This window comes from Cupressus sempervirens, chromosome 6 (genome assembly GCF_028749045.1).
Source record: "Cupressus sempervirens isolate cs-2001-9-10 chromosome 6, ASM2874904v1, whole genome shotgun sequence".
Classification (NCBI taxonomy): domain Eukaryota; kingdom Viridiplantae; phylum Streptophyta; class Pinopsida; order Cupressales; family Cupressaceae; genus Cupressus; species Cupressus sempervirens.
In genome coordinates this window covers 481,437,668-481,452,119 of record NC_143123.1, presented here as the reverse complement: position 1 = coordinate 481,452,119, position 14,452 = coordinate 481,437,668, and the positions used below count along the sequence as shown (strand labels likewise).

The following is a 14,452-nucleotide window of genomic DNA, read 5'->3' as shown; positions in this document are numbered from 1 at the left end:
AGATATGCAAAAGTAGGCACTTTATCTTACTGCATTTACAGAAAAAAAATGCAACAGAAGAGAAGCATACAATGCTCAGAAGTCAGAAAGAAGAGTGAGCCAAAAGAACAGAAGAAGAGATCCTAAAACCTGAAGAATTCAAGTAATCAGCCAGAGTGCAAAAGTGCAAAACTCAAAGGAGAAAGAACCTGGAGCAGAATCTGGATAAAAGACCTCTGCAATTGAATAACTCATAGAACCAACTTTCCAATGATATCTGGCGAGCCCAGAAAAGAGTCTGAATGAGCGAGATATGGCTCCCGAAAGGCAAAATAGAACATCTAGCTTTGACTTCTAAAATAGGCAACTAGACTATAGCAAAAATTAAAAAAAACTGTACCATCATCTCCGTCTCAGAACGAGCTTTCTGATGCATTTTTTGGATTGAAAAAATACGTCCGTATGCTCAAGTTACAGAAGAAAAACCGACAGGGCCTCCTCATGAAGAGCATATGCTAAAAGTGAAACTTGGGCACAATAATCAAGAAAACAAATAGCACCACTGCGACCTACTCAAAAAATCATGCACTTTCAAAAAAAGAATCGGCTCAATACAAGGTCGTATGAGAAATTTATGATCCTCCGAAGTTTCCAAAATGAGAACTGTGCATAGTCACGGCTGAGAATCTGCAATTTCTGAAGAATTCATACATGAAAAGATTAATAACCCAGAAAACTAGTGCAAAGAGTAAATATCTAAACTATGAATGCAAATTATATAGAATCAAAATAGCATCATAGAGTTAGTCTCCAAGAGAGTAATGTAAATGTTGGAAGCAAAATAGCATTGAGAGGATGCAAAAACAAGAGATACAAATACAAGCCAAGTAGCATGCTTCTATAGGCTAGGAAGAGGGAAGAGGTGGCAACACCAACCAATGAGGAGCAACCATCTATCGGACTAAAGATAGCAAAGTATCTTTTCAAGATAGCTAATGAATGCTCATATGTAAGAAGGTGACATCTCACAACCATTCACCTAATAAGACATGCTTTATTAACTTAAGCGAGATTACTAAAAATGTAGGAAAAATCTAGCAAAGTAAGAAAAATAAAAAACTACACTAACACCCCCCATAAGAGAAGCTTAGGTGGATGTAGAAATGGGTCCCGGCAAGTCAAGCCTGATGAGGTACCCATGTACATAAAATTCCCCAAAAGAGAGAGAAAAGAGACTCCCCAAAGAAAATTATGACTCCAAGTGAGAGGAAGAGGCCCCCCCAAAAGATGAAGCATCCCATACCCTCGGCAAAGCTTGCAAATTTTGTCCGGTAGATCCACTTACATCGAACAATTTTTCTTCTTTTAGAAAAAATGACAAGATCCCAAGTGTGGTTCCTCATCAAGGAACTATACTCTTCCTGTATAGCTGTATCCCACTTAGAAATACCAGAAGCCTCATGAAAGGACTGTGGATTTGAGGCAGTAGCAATGAAGATATGTAGAGCATCTTGGAATTGTGAATGAGTCTGCTTGGTGTCTGATGATTCCTCAACCCAAACACCTGCAAACTGCAAGGTCTGTCTAGCCCAAAGTGGACCAAAAGATGGAGAATCTAGAGGAGAATCATCAATGTTGAGATAATGGGTGTTGCACACATTGCATAATATTGTTATTTTATTATTTTATTTTATTATGTAATGTTGTACCTAGATGGACGTGCAACATGTAAAGATTCCCATGAAATATTCTTGATGAGTTGTATTGTAACATTGTGAAAATATTTCATGTAATTATTTAATATTGGGGAAAAATAATTAAATGCCCAATATTAAATGTGGGGTCAGAGGGTTAGGTAGCACATGGTTTTAGCACATGGTTTATGTAATACCACTTAGTGGTTTTGTGGGACTTGCTACTATATAAGCAGCCACAAGGGTAGTTGTTGTGAGAGAGAGAGAAAGAGAGTGACAAGGAGAAGACAAAAGGCAAGAGTCAAGCGGGACAAGGCTTGACAGGTTAGCCAAGGGAGCATTTGTGAAAGTTGAAAGCATGGCATGGGATGTGTGGATTCATGCTTGTTCACATAGTTTGCTCGGTTGTGGCTATGGCCATGAAGGCTTCCATGGTTGTATGGCAATGGTATTTTTGCTGAATAATACATGGTGATGGATGCTTTTGGAGGCTGGGTTTTTCCCTCAATGAGGGTTTCCCAGGGTATATCTTGTGTCACAATTTTGTGGGTATGTTGTCTTTTCTCTTGCATGTGGATTTTAATTCTGTGTTTATTTCAGATTTATTATGGGTTATGTGGAAACGGTTATATTCTTTGTTGCCAAGTTTCCTTACAAGTGGTATCAGAGCTATGGTTTTATTATTGTAACCCTAGATTGAATCCATGGGAATGCATGAGAGGATAAAAGAAAGGGCAAGATATATGAATGTTTTATTGCAGATCTGAGGGTTTTGGGTTTTTCTATTATGATGGGATGTTAAAAGATTTGGGCATGTGAAATTGTTGGACAAAAATATTTTTTCGGATGTTTCATTTAAATAAGAGTTTTGGGGGGTAGCTTGCAGAAATGACCTCTTGGGTAAAAAAAGACCTCACCATTGGATCCGGGTCGACATTTCCATAAATTTTAATATATAATATGCCCTAGTTTGGCCATGTTCAGAGAAAATGAAAGAGTTTTTTGGTTTCAGCGCATGATGGCCGTCAAATTTAATCCCGTCGGAATTTTCGTCACTAAAAAAAATTAAAAATGAAAAATTGTACTGAAAATGGTAAAAAGACAGTTTTAGTAAAACAGCCATAACTTTCTCTCAGAATATCGGATTTCAGAGTTCTTATAGGCGTTGGAAAGCTAATTCAGAGCACTACAAGATGGTGTAGGTTTGGTTTTATGATTTTGAGATTTTTTTAGGTTTTAAGAGCCCTAAAGTCAGATGTTGTTTATTTCGAGCATGGATTAGGGCATAACTTGGGCATACGGAGTCAGATTTTGGACTTCGAGTAGTCAACGGAAAGCTCTTGGAGAGCTCTACACATTGGTTCAGATTTGGTGCAAGTTTGGCATGATTTATTTGTTGATATATTGATCTGAATAGTTTATAGATATATTTTGACTATGGTAACATTATGAGTTTATGGCATTGGAGATTTAAGTTTTTGATGTCATTGTATACTCAATTCATATTTCAGATTGGTCTCATGATGATATGGTTATTAGTGTTTGGTTTGGATATGCATGATGACTTATTGGGTCTACAAGTTGTGCAGTGTTGTAAGCGGTCTATACTTACATGTTGCATTTATGGCTTGGTTATGGGTTGTCTTTGCCCATTGATCTTTCATTATTGATGCATATTCAGATTGGTGGCTTGGATTTGGGTTGTTTATGCCCTAAGTCACATGATTTACTATTTTCTTCATGTAGAAGGGATGAGATGTTGTTACCAGGTACAGTCATGGTGGAGGATTGTGGTTGACTATTTTATGCTGACAGGTTGGACATATTGAGAGCCAGATGCTCGGTTCATGGATGTGATTATGGTGTCATAGATTTTGGCATGACATGATTGGTTATACAAGTACATCTTTGATGTTCATTAGCTTAGATTTGTGATTCAGTTATGGTGGTATATCTTCTTGGTTGAGGATCACGGTTATTTGATTTCTTTTGAGGAGCTCATGATGTGCACTTTGAGTTCTTTGATGGTTTGATGCCTTGGTTGATTCTCATGGTTAGAAGATGGTTTTTCATCATTATGTCATCGATAGCTTGGATACATGGTTTAGTGGGAGCTTGTGACAGTGATGGGGTGACAGTGCAAGATTAGTTCCTGGTTTGGTTTATATCTTCTTGGTTTGGAGAGGATGGATTTTATGATGCCATAGGTGACTTGGTACCACGGTTGAGTGGGAGTTGTTGGCATTGATTTATTTATTGAGTGTTTGTAGATGTTGGAGGTTTGTCTTAGATCCTGTTGCTGCAGAAGCGTCTTTGACATTTGCATGGTGCACTTGTTATCTTCATGGTGTGTGAAGATGGTTAGATCTTGAGGACTCATGGAGTTCTTGGTTATCTTCATGGTGTGTGGAGATGGTTCTTCCTGGTATGTGGAGATGTTTTTCTTCATGGTGTGTGGAGATGGTTGCATCTTGAGGACTCAAAGGGTTCTTGGCAAAGGTGTGGTTTATGCTTTTATTTGGCATGTTATCCTTGGTATGAGGATGGTTTCATTATTATGTCATGGTATACTCTTGATACGCGTTTAGAGTTGTGACATGTTATAGTATGTTCATGTGGAGCATGTTATCTCTTTAGTTGAGATGGTAAGATCATGTTGTCATGTTTATGTTCCTAAGGCCATGGTTGGAACTTGGACATTGATCTTGGTTTAGTTTCTTGGTATTGAGTACATTGATCATAAGCTAGATACTTCATGATATTGCTATGTTGCATTTGGAGTTGGCATGGATTGATTGGTTACAGGTGCTCATGGATACTTAGAGATGGTGGTGACGCTGATTTCTCTTGGATTAGAGAAATATTTGTTGGGATGGTTGATATTTTCAGCAGGAAGTCCGGGGGGCAGTCACCTGATATGGACTTGAGAGGAGATTGTTCTTAGATGAGTCTTGGTTGGAGACTTGGGTATCTTGATGAGCATTCTCATTCCCCACTCTTGGTCTACTCGGCGGTTTGCTACTTGAGAGGTATAGCTCATTGTTTCTCTCAGTTGCATTATATTTATGCTTGTCTTTCATGGATATGGATCTTGAGCTATGGTACATGAGTTAGTTCTGGAGGGTTCATTTGAGAGATGGTTTAGCATTGGTTATCTCCATGTGCATATGTTGTTATGCTGGTTGAGTTTGGGAGATGGTTTTATATTGGGCATATTCCTTGGATTAGGAATGGTTATTCCTTGGTTTAGGAATGGTTTTATTGAGTTTGATCTTCTTGTGAGAGGCTTACATCCATGATGAGTTATATGGTATGGTTTGGGTGTTGTTGAGGCTTCTTGTTGGGGTTTTATGGAGGAGATCATACTTGCAAAGTTTACATCTAGAGGTGTGTGTAGAAGGACATGATACAAGTTATGATTTGCATGGTTTATCTAGTCTTGGTTATCTTCCTGGATGTTTAGTTTTGCTTACATTGGATTTGAGATTGGTTAGAGATTGTGATCACTGGTTTGTGCTCATGTATGTCATGTGAGAGATGACATGGTTATTTCTTTCTCTTTCCTCTGTTGGTTGTGGTGAATTTGGGAGAACATTCGAGACTTGTTACAAGAGTTGTTCTTGCAGGATATTAGTTTATGTATTGTGGATGTCCTTGATACTACATGGATTCACTTCTTTGAGATGTGTTGAGTGAATTGGTTATAGATTTGACATTATTTTTTGCAGTGAGAGCTTCTTGGTATATATGTGGCAGGTATTGCTCTTGAGGCTTGTGATTGCAGGTTATAGATTGGATATGTCGGTGATATGAGATTCACTTGTTATACCTTTTATGGAGGTATGGATAGTTGGATGGGTTGGCACTTTGCTGTGGGTGCTATTTCAGCTATGGATATTTTGACAACTACGGATACATGTGATTACCTTTGGATTAGGTTATTTGTGCTTGAATTTTTTAGTTGGTACATGATTTTATGATCTTCTAATGCGACAGGTTGGGTGGTTTTCTCTTTGGATGGCTTCTATGTATGTCCAATGGGAGTGGCATAATAGGAGGTGAGATCATTCATGTTCGAGATGCTGGATACTTTGATTTTGTTGTGGGTACCAGGATGGAGCACTTGGTGTATTTTGATCCATGATGGTGGATGTGCTGGGAGGGATTGTTCCCTTGTTCATTTATGTGGCTACGGATTGACCCTATGCAATGTATACAACAAGTGGGAGATTGTTGAGATAATGGGTGTTGCACACATTGCATAATATTGTTATTTTATTATGTAATGTTGTACCTAGATGGACGTGCAACATGTAAAGATTCCCATGAAATATTCTTGATGAGTTGTATTGTAACATTGTGAAAATATTTCATGTAATTATTTAATATTGGAGAAAAAGAATTAAATGCCCAATATTAAATGTGGGGTCAGAGGGTTAGGTAGCACATGGTTTTAGCACATGGTTTATGTAATACCACTTAGTGGTTTTGTGGGACTTGCTACTATATAAGGAGTCATAAGGGTAGTTGTTGTGAGAGAGAGAGAAAGAGAGTGACAAGGAGAAGACAAAAGGCAAGAGTCAAGTAGGACAAGGCTTGACAGGTTAGCCAAGGGAGCATTTGTGAAGGTTGAAAGCATGGGATGGGATGTGTGGATTCATGCTTCTTCACATAGTTTGCTCGGTTGTGGCTATGGCCATGAAGGCTTCCATGGTTGTATGGAAATGATATTTTTGTTGAATAATACATGGTGATGGATGCTTTTGGAGGCTGGGTTTTTCCCTCAATGAGGGTTTCCCAAGGTATATCTTGTGTCACAATTTTGTGGGTATGTTGTCTTTTCTCTTGCATGTGGATTTTAATTCTGTGTTTATTTCAGATTTATTATGGGTTATGTGGAAACGGTTATATTCTTTGTTGCCAAGTTTCCTTACAATCAACTTGTGAATTATGACTAGGAGAGGAAGGAGGTGAGTCCTCTGAATCACTCTCTGCATCAAAATTGAATACATAGATCACTCAATCGAACCAAAGAAGTAATAGAGCCAATAGGTGAACCCCCCCCCCCCCCATAATGCTGAATAGGGAGAACTGTGCATAATCACGGCTGAGAATCTGCAATTTTTGAAGAATTCATGCATGAAAATCAAAAAATAACTCCACTAGTGGATAGGGCACAAAAAAATAGCCAAGTTCATAACAAGAATCATCAAAATTGGAGTTCGTATGAGCAAAAATGAGACATTTGAAAACTATGTTCAAATCTGCGACTGCCAATGGAGAGGGGTATGGTTGTAGCTTTGCATGCTCGATTCTACAAAATATACAGCTTGCATGCAAAATCTAAAAGATACTCAGATGGTTTCTCGGGGCTGCGAACAAAACCTAGAAAGCATTTTTCTTGTTGATATACAGAAGATGTTGCTGTAGTGTAAATTAGACGCCTTTAACAGTAAAAAATGGCTCCAAAAATCAATAACCGACCCCAACAACCAAAATATGACATGCAAATGCTGGATCAGCTTCTTAAGTCCATCAATGGCATGCTGGAACCTGCAATACTGATTGAAAACTCCAAATATGCAAGTTGGTTGTCAGATTTGAGATTGAAACCCTAGAGAAAAACTGCTTTTGTCAAAACTTTTCTGATTCTCAGGATCATCCAAAGATGCAAGAGAAGAGCATACTTCATTTTTCAAAAAATTACAATAAATTTTATTAGCCCCCCCCCTCGAATCTCTCAAATAAGGAAACTAAAATCTACTCTTGCACATAGAAAAGCTCTGATACCATATTAGAATCTGAAAAGATTAACAACTCAGAAAACTAGTGCAAAGAGTAAATATCTAAACTATGAATGCAAATGATACAAAATCAAAATAGCATCATAGAGTTAGTCTCCAAGAGAGTAATGCAAATGTTGGAAGCAAAATAGCATTAAGAGGATGCAAAAACAAGAGATTCAAATACAAGCCAAGTAGCATGCTTATATAGGCTAGGAAGAGGGAGGAGGTGGCAACACCAACCAATGAGGAGCAACCATTTATCGGACTAAAGATAGCAAAGTATCTTCCCAAGATAGCTAATGGATGCTCACATGTAGGAAGGTGACACCTTACAACCATTCACCTAATAAGACATGCTTTATTAATCTACGCGAAATTATTAAAAGTGTAGGAAAAACTTAGCAAAATAGGAAAAATAAAAAACTACACTAACATGTTCTACTTGCTTTTCTAGATGAAATTTATCGATGGATACGAACAGCATATATTTGTTAGTTTTTTCAACAAACAGTAATGAAGACTCTTTTTTTTCAGGAAAACCCTAGAGAACTCAACAAAAGGAAACATTGGGTCGACCCTCCCTTTTTTCTTCAAAGAAAAGCGGTGGAGACGAAACAACCCTTCAATAGCAGTTGCGATTCCCTTCAGTAAGCACCTAGTAGAATTGTAAATCAGTATTTGAAATCCCCAGAATGCCGGGCTTAGCTATCTGTTTTCACCCAGAAAATTAGTAAGCATATATGACCAAAATCAGGTATAGATATTAGTATATGCGATGTATGGTTTAACGTATTCTTGTATTATTTCCAAGTTATTGATGTTTCTAGAGCGGTGGCCACGATTCTTGTCCAACGGCGCTCACCAAAATCAGGTATAAACATTAGTAGAATGTTAGTCTTTATTAGGTATTGCATGGGCAAGCTTGTATTGAAATTTCTGTTTCAAATGTCTCTTATTAACTAGGCTTTTCTCATTTTTTTTTATCGATTTCAGTTCAAATTCGTGTAAGCTAGAAACTTGCAGATGCTAGATACGCGTCCCAGATACGGATTATATTTAGCTAGGAGTCGCACGCTAAGCCCAAGTAAGTGGGGAGTCGACTTTTTTCACCATTCTCCATAGAATATATTTTACAAGAAATTAAAGTCCCATTTCAATACTCATCCAGATATAACGTTGGCCAATTTGTTTCTCAAAATTTATGCATGTGAAGGTTTAAAGGTAAATAAACACCCTAACCTGAATTCCATGGTATCTCTTCTCCCTGCATTTTCTCTGTCTAGACCCTAATTTTCACAGAGCCATAAATCTTTCTCTTCAGATGCTTCTAGAAATCCTCCACAAGTTGTAGAAACATCTCCAATCAAGAATAATCGTCATCCTCGTCATGGAAATAGCTAAATTTGCACATAAAAAGTATCCAATTGTCAAAATTCAAAATTCAGTATAGCTTTTAATGTTAAATATAGCCCGAGACAAATTAATTTGACGCTGGTAGGATTCAAACTTGAAACCCTTAAATATCATGGCCCAAACTAAGAAATTGACTCATAAGGGCCAAATGTTTCACACTGCCGAACAGATTGGAGGAAAAATCGAACACAAATCCTCGCATAGGAGGGAGCAACGAATAGGGAAGAAATACAACTGTGTACAAATATAATTCAACTAAATTACTTTTATCCTTAAATTTAAGGATTAACTTATTTTATTATCCCGAAGACTGTAGATTAAGCGGCTATGTCTGTGGTTGAATGGTTCTAGTGAGGGTTTTCTTAATTAATTATAATTTACATATATAAACTGTGATTTTATTTTTCTCCTTTTCCAGTTCTCTTGGCTTCTCAAACTAATTTTTATATACTTTGCCTTCTCAACGTAACCAACATCGAGAATGCTAACAAATAGTATTATTATTTTATTATTTAGATATTGATTTTTTTAGAGTAGAATATTTAAAGTATTAGACTTTTATTTTAAGATTAAAGCAACTGTCATTGTAAGAGGGAAAAAACAAATTATAGTACAAAAAAAATAATTAATTTAGACTCTTGTTGAAATAAAAACAAATGAATTGTCAATTATTTAGAATGTTGTAAAAAATTAAAAATAAATGAATTATTATTTATTATTGCATAGATAGAGACAAAAATTTAAGTTTTAGATTTCATTCTATTTTCATTCGTTTCATCTTTCATTATTTGGCTCACTTTCTAAAATACGAAAAATATTAAATTTTGATTACTGAATACTTTTTTTGAAAATAAAAATAATTTAGATTTATTTGTATTAAATTAAGATTAGAATCAAAATTATAAAAGAAAATATAAAATGTAAATGATTATATTTGAATGTTCCCAATATAATATTAAATTATTGAAAACAAAAAATGAACTTTTGAATACATTTATTAATTAAGAATATGAGTAGTGATGATGTATTTCTCATAGCTTTGTTTTTACTTTGTTAAAATCTAATAGATCTACAGAATATTGAGATAATATTTAAGAATTGTTTGTAAAATGTTTCATGAAAAGGTAAATAATACACATATAAATAATAATAATATAATAATATCTTCATTAAAATTTAAAAAATAAACAAACATATATCTTTTCACCTAAAATGCATATACTAACTTAACATATATTATAAGCACAAAAACTAAAAAAGGATATAAAACTAAGACAATACATCTTATTAAAATAAAAATAAAAATCTAATATTTCCTTTTCTTTTCTTTTTTATAAATTATAAATATGAATGCAACTACATATGCTTGTTACAGTTCTTTGTTCTTCAATTCCTTATCTATGCAATCTATTCATAAAACACTAAAGTGTTTTCACGGAAATGGTTTTATTCACACAGGCAACATCTACATAGTTGGCTTGGTTACGATTTCTGGGGACCAACAAATAGACAAGCCAATCTTGTGTCAGGTACAAGCTGTATACTCATCAATCAAGCAAGGATTTTACAAACCCCTTTAAGCTTTTTAATAATAATAATATAATTTTACTTGGAAGATTGTTCTCTTTTTACTTTTAATGAATTGAATTTCTTATCGAGTACTTCACTTGTTTTAGCAAAATTTGAAATTACCATAAATAATAATTTCAAAGTAGCATAAACTTTTGTCTACTAAAATTGTACCAGTGTTCTAGTTGTGCTTCTAGTTACAAACATGTCAATCAAATTTAAATGTATATAGTACCTTGCAAAATCCCTTTGATTTACTTTTTATAACTCACTTTGTTTCAGTCAATTCCTGCATTTTAATGCATAGGCTCACCTATTTTCATTTCATTACCTTTATGTTCCCCTTGTCACTTAACTAAATATACCACAATTTTCAAAAGCCTGATTTCACCTATGCACAAAAGCCTACTAGCAAATGGATCTCTATAATAGTTGTCATAAATTTGGTTCCTCACAATGTGATGAGCCACAAACTGCACCACTTGCACGACTACCTGCAACATCATTTAACATCTCATAGGATACATAGTTGAGAACAGAAACATCAACCAATACAAACATTTGAAACTCGCTACAATTGTTAAAAGGAATAATACGTCATCACACAAACAATCAGAAGAGTGATGAGAACCAAAGACAACAATCATCATCTTCCATGATAGAAAGTCAACCACCTTAGGCACAATTTACAACACCTGCCGATCTATCAACAATATGCTTAATAACAACACAACAAGGTCATGTGACAAGCAGACATTCATTGCATTGCCTCAAAAATATAATACGCAAGAGCACAAGCATAGGCTTTGTTCAACAAAACAAAAACCAAGAAAAAGCTAACAATGGCAGAGCACAAAATAGCCTCCAGCTACATTTGTATCAAATTTGAAGATGCAAGTCTAGACAACTTTCACCACATGGACAAATCTCAAAATCAACCAAAGCATATTGAAATGTTATAAAAGACACACCCATAAACCCATGCAACTATTGTGAAATGTTGTATTTCCAAAAAAAAACACAAATCATTGATCATACATTTCCTAATGCTTTCAACTCTCTTCCAATAATACATGAAGAAAAGAAAATTGAAATCAACAAATTGGTATATACCCAATGTTTCAAAGCAGTTATATCTGGCAAAGTTTCTCCTTTTATTGCACCTTGGAGGATAGAAAGAACCAAAGTATTGTTGTAGTCCATACACTAGCATTGCTAGAAGAAAGACTTGTCTCGTTGTGCATTGCCTTTGCACAAATAAGAGAGCTAGATTACAAAAGGTCATAGTATGTCCTAAACAGAACAATCATAAATGCGCCTATAGATATTGATAAAGTACAATGAGTATTGTCTCAACAATTAGATGACAACAAAATAATTGCAATAAGGTTGAAGCAAAAACTAGAGTATGAAAATGCATATGCCCAAGGTAATATAAGACCCTTATGTGTGATGAATGCATTATCAACTCTAGCAAGAATGCCCTCATATATTAGAGAGAATGTTGTCATAGATGAGCATTGGGAGACCACTCTAAGGGGAAAAAAAATAAGAGATAGCATCTCTTCCCAATATAGAAATGCAAGACTCTGATGACAATGATGGACTGAATAATGAGCCAATCTCAGAATCACTTATCCATTGGTTCAATGACACTCATTCAATCAAAGATCTTGACACAACGATAATTGAGATTGCACCTTCTGAAGGAATTAGACCTCTTAGAATATTTCAAGATCAAAACTGAGAAGAAATGAACTTTCCAACTCTCTTCTATGGTTATCCAAGACCAGAACATATTGTCAAAAATTTCTCATTCCAAAAAATAGTGAAATGGGAGCTCATGCATGTAGACAATGACTTTGTCACACATATTATAGACATTTTCTTTAAAGCAATAAAACTTAGCATTCAAAAAATCTCCTTTATCGCATGGGTTTGCATAAGAAAAGCTGAGCTCAAAGGTAAAAAGTTGTTGGTAAAAGATGTCCGCACCCCTGCAAACATTGAACGAATATTATGATCACCAATTAGATTCAAATCATTGAAAAGTATTCATACATCACTTGATTACTTGGACAATACAAGGAAAAACATATTCGAATGATAAGGCAATTAGGACCCCCAACATTCTCTGCCACACTAACATGTGCTGAGCACTTGTGGCTACCACTAGTGCAAGCCTCAGATGATATGTATGCTAAAAATAACCATAAAGACACTGAGACTATAGAGGATAGAAATTTAGACTTTCGAATAAGACAAAATTTAGTTCTATGCACTTGATATTTCAATCATAGACTTAATGCATTCCATAGAATGATGTTAACAAATACAGAGTTGTTTGAAAATTTGTCAGACTACTTCTTCATCACTGAATTCCAAAATAGAGGTAATGAACATATACATTTTATGGTTTGGACTAAAAACACACCCATGTATGGAAAATGAACAAATCAAGAAATCAAAAACTTCGTCAACAAATATGTCTCTTCTAATTCACACTTCTAGATGGAAACCTTATCAAAATTCAAACACACCATCACACAAAAAGCTGCAAGAAATATAGGACATCAACTTCCCAATGCCTCCAATGAGAAAAAAAACTATTCTAGAGCCTTTACCGACAATAGATACATGAATGAAAGAGAAAGCAAGAGAGCTCTTTGCGCAACTTGAGCACAAACAATATTCAATAGATGTTACATTTGATAAATTTCTTAATGAGTTCCACATTACTGAAGCTGATCATATCTTAATGCTATGAATGACATTAAGAAGAAGAGTATTATTACTAAAAAGAGAACCAATTGACATCTAAACAAATATATTTGCAAGGCAAGTGTCATCCCTATGGTATGTGAATACTGACACACAATTCATACTAGATGCCTATGCTACTGCATCTTACTGTTGCTCCTATATGACAAAATAAGATACAACAACATTAGCCTTTCAACAATTACGCAAGAAAACAACAACAACTTACGACAACAAAACAAAATTCATACACAGACTTGGAAATACGTTACTAAACTACCAACAAATATCTAGTCGTCAGGCTGTCCATATTACATTATCATTGGCATTACACAAATCATCAAGAAAAACTGTGTTTATGAACACTGCACCATCAGACAACAGAATTCTCATGTTGAAAAGTCAAAAACTATTGGCTAAAGAACATGATAACTTTGAGAACATCATGTATCCTTCTACAATAGAAAAATGTATATCAAGGCTAACCACACTAGACAATTTATTGTTAGCCGAGTACACTGCACTCTACTATAATAAATCAACTGATTTCCAAAAAAGATGAAAACCTCAAATTATTTGCTTCATCAAATACAATCCACACATTGACTATGACAATTATTATAGAGAGAAACTTATGTTGTGCATGCCTTTTTGAGTAAATGAGGAGACATTGTTATTAGAACACAGCACATGGGTCAATGCATTCAATGCTAAAAAAACACAAATAGCAAAAAATGAAAAATGTTCAATGCACAAATTGATTATGGATGGGGTAACATAGATGACGTACAAAACGAAATAGAGAACAATAAAAAATGCAACAATGATATTAAATCACCAAATACAATCGAACAATGAATCAACAACATAAGAACAATATGACTTAGCTAATGACCTAATGTACAATAGAAAACCCCAACCAAAGCAAACTGTTCAAACTGCACAGAATCAATTATTTTCACAAATTGCACATCCATTCTTGCAGAACACACAAGAATACTTTAGAATGTGAAAAAAATTAAACAAAGAGCAACAAACAATATTGAAAGATGTCATTATGACAAAAAGACTTCTCCCACATAAACCACTATACTTATTCCTAATAGGAGGAGTAGGAACTAGCAAGACCTTCACAGCAAAACTACTCTATGAGGCTTTGATCTGCCTATATGACAAATAACTACAAAGTGATCCACTCAAACCAAAAGACATTGTTGTCGCACCAACAGGAAAGGTTGCATACTACATAGG

General features: G+C 35.1%; 1 pseudogene; it reads right to left on the bottom strand.

The window, feature by feature from the left end:
• LOC149553133 (protein NRT1/ PTR FAMILY 4.5-like) overlaps positions 1 to 14,178 on the bottom strand; it is a 54,752-nt pseudogene extending 40,574 nt beyond the window's left edge.
• Positions 14,179 to 14,452: the final 274 nt, after the last annotated feature.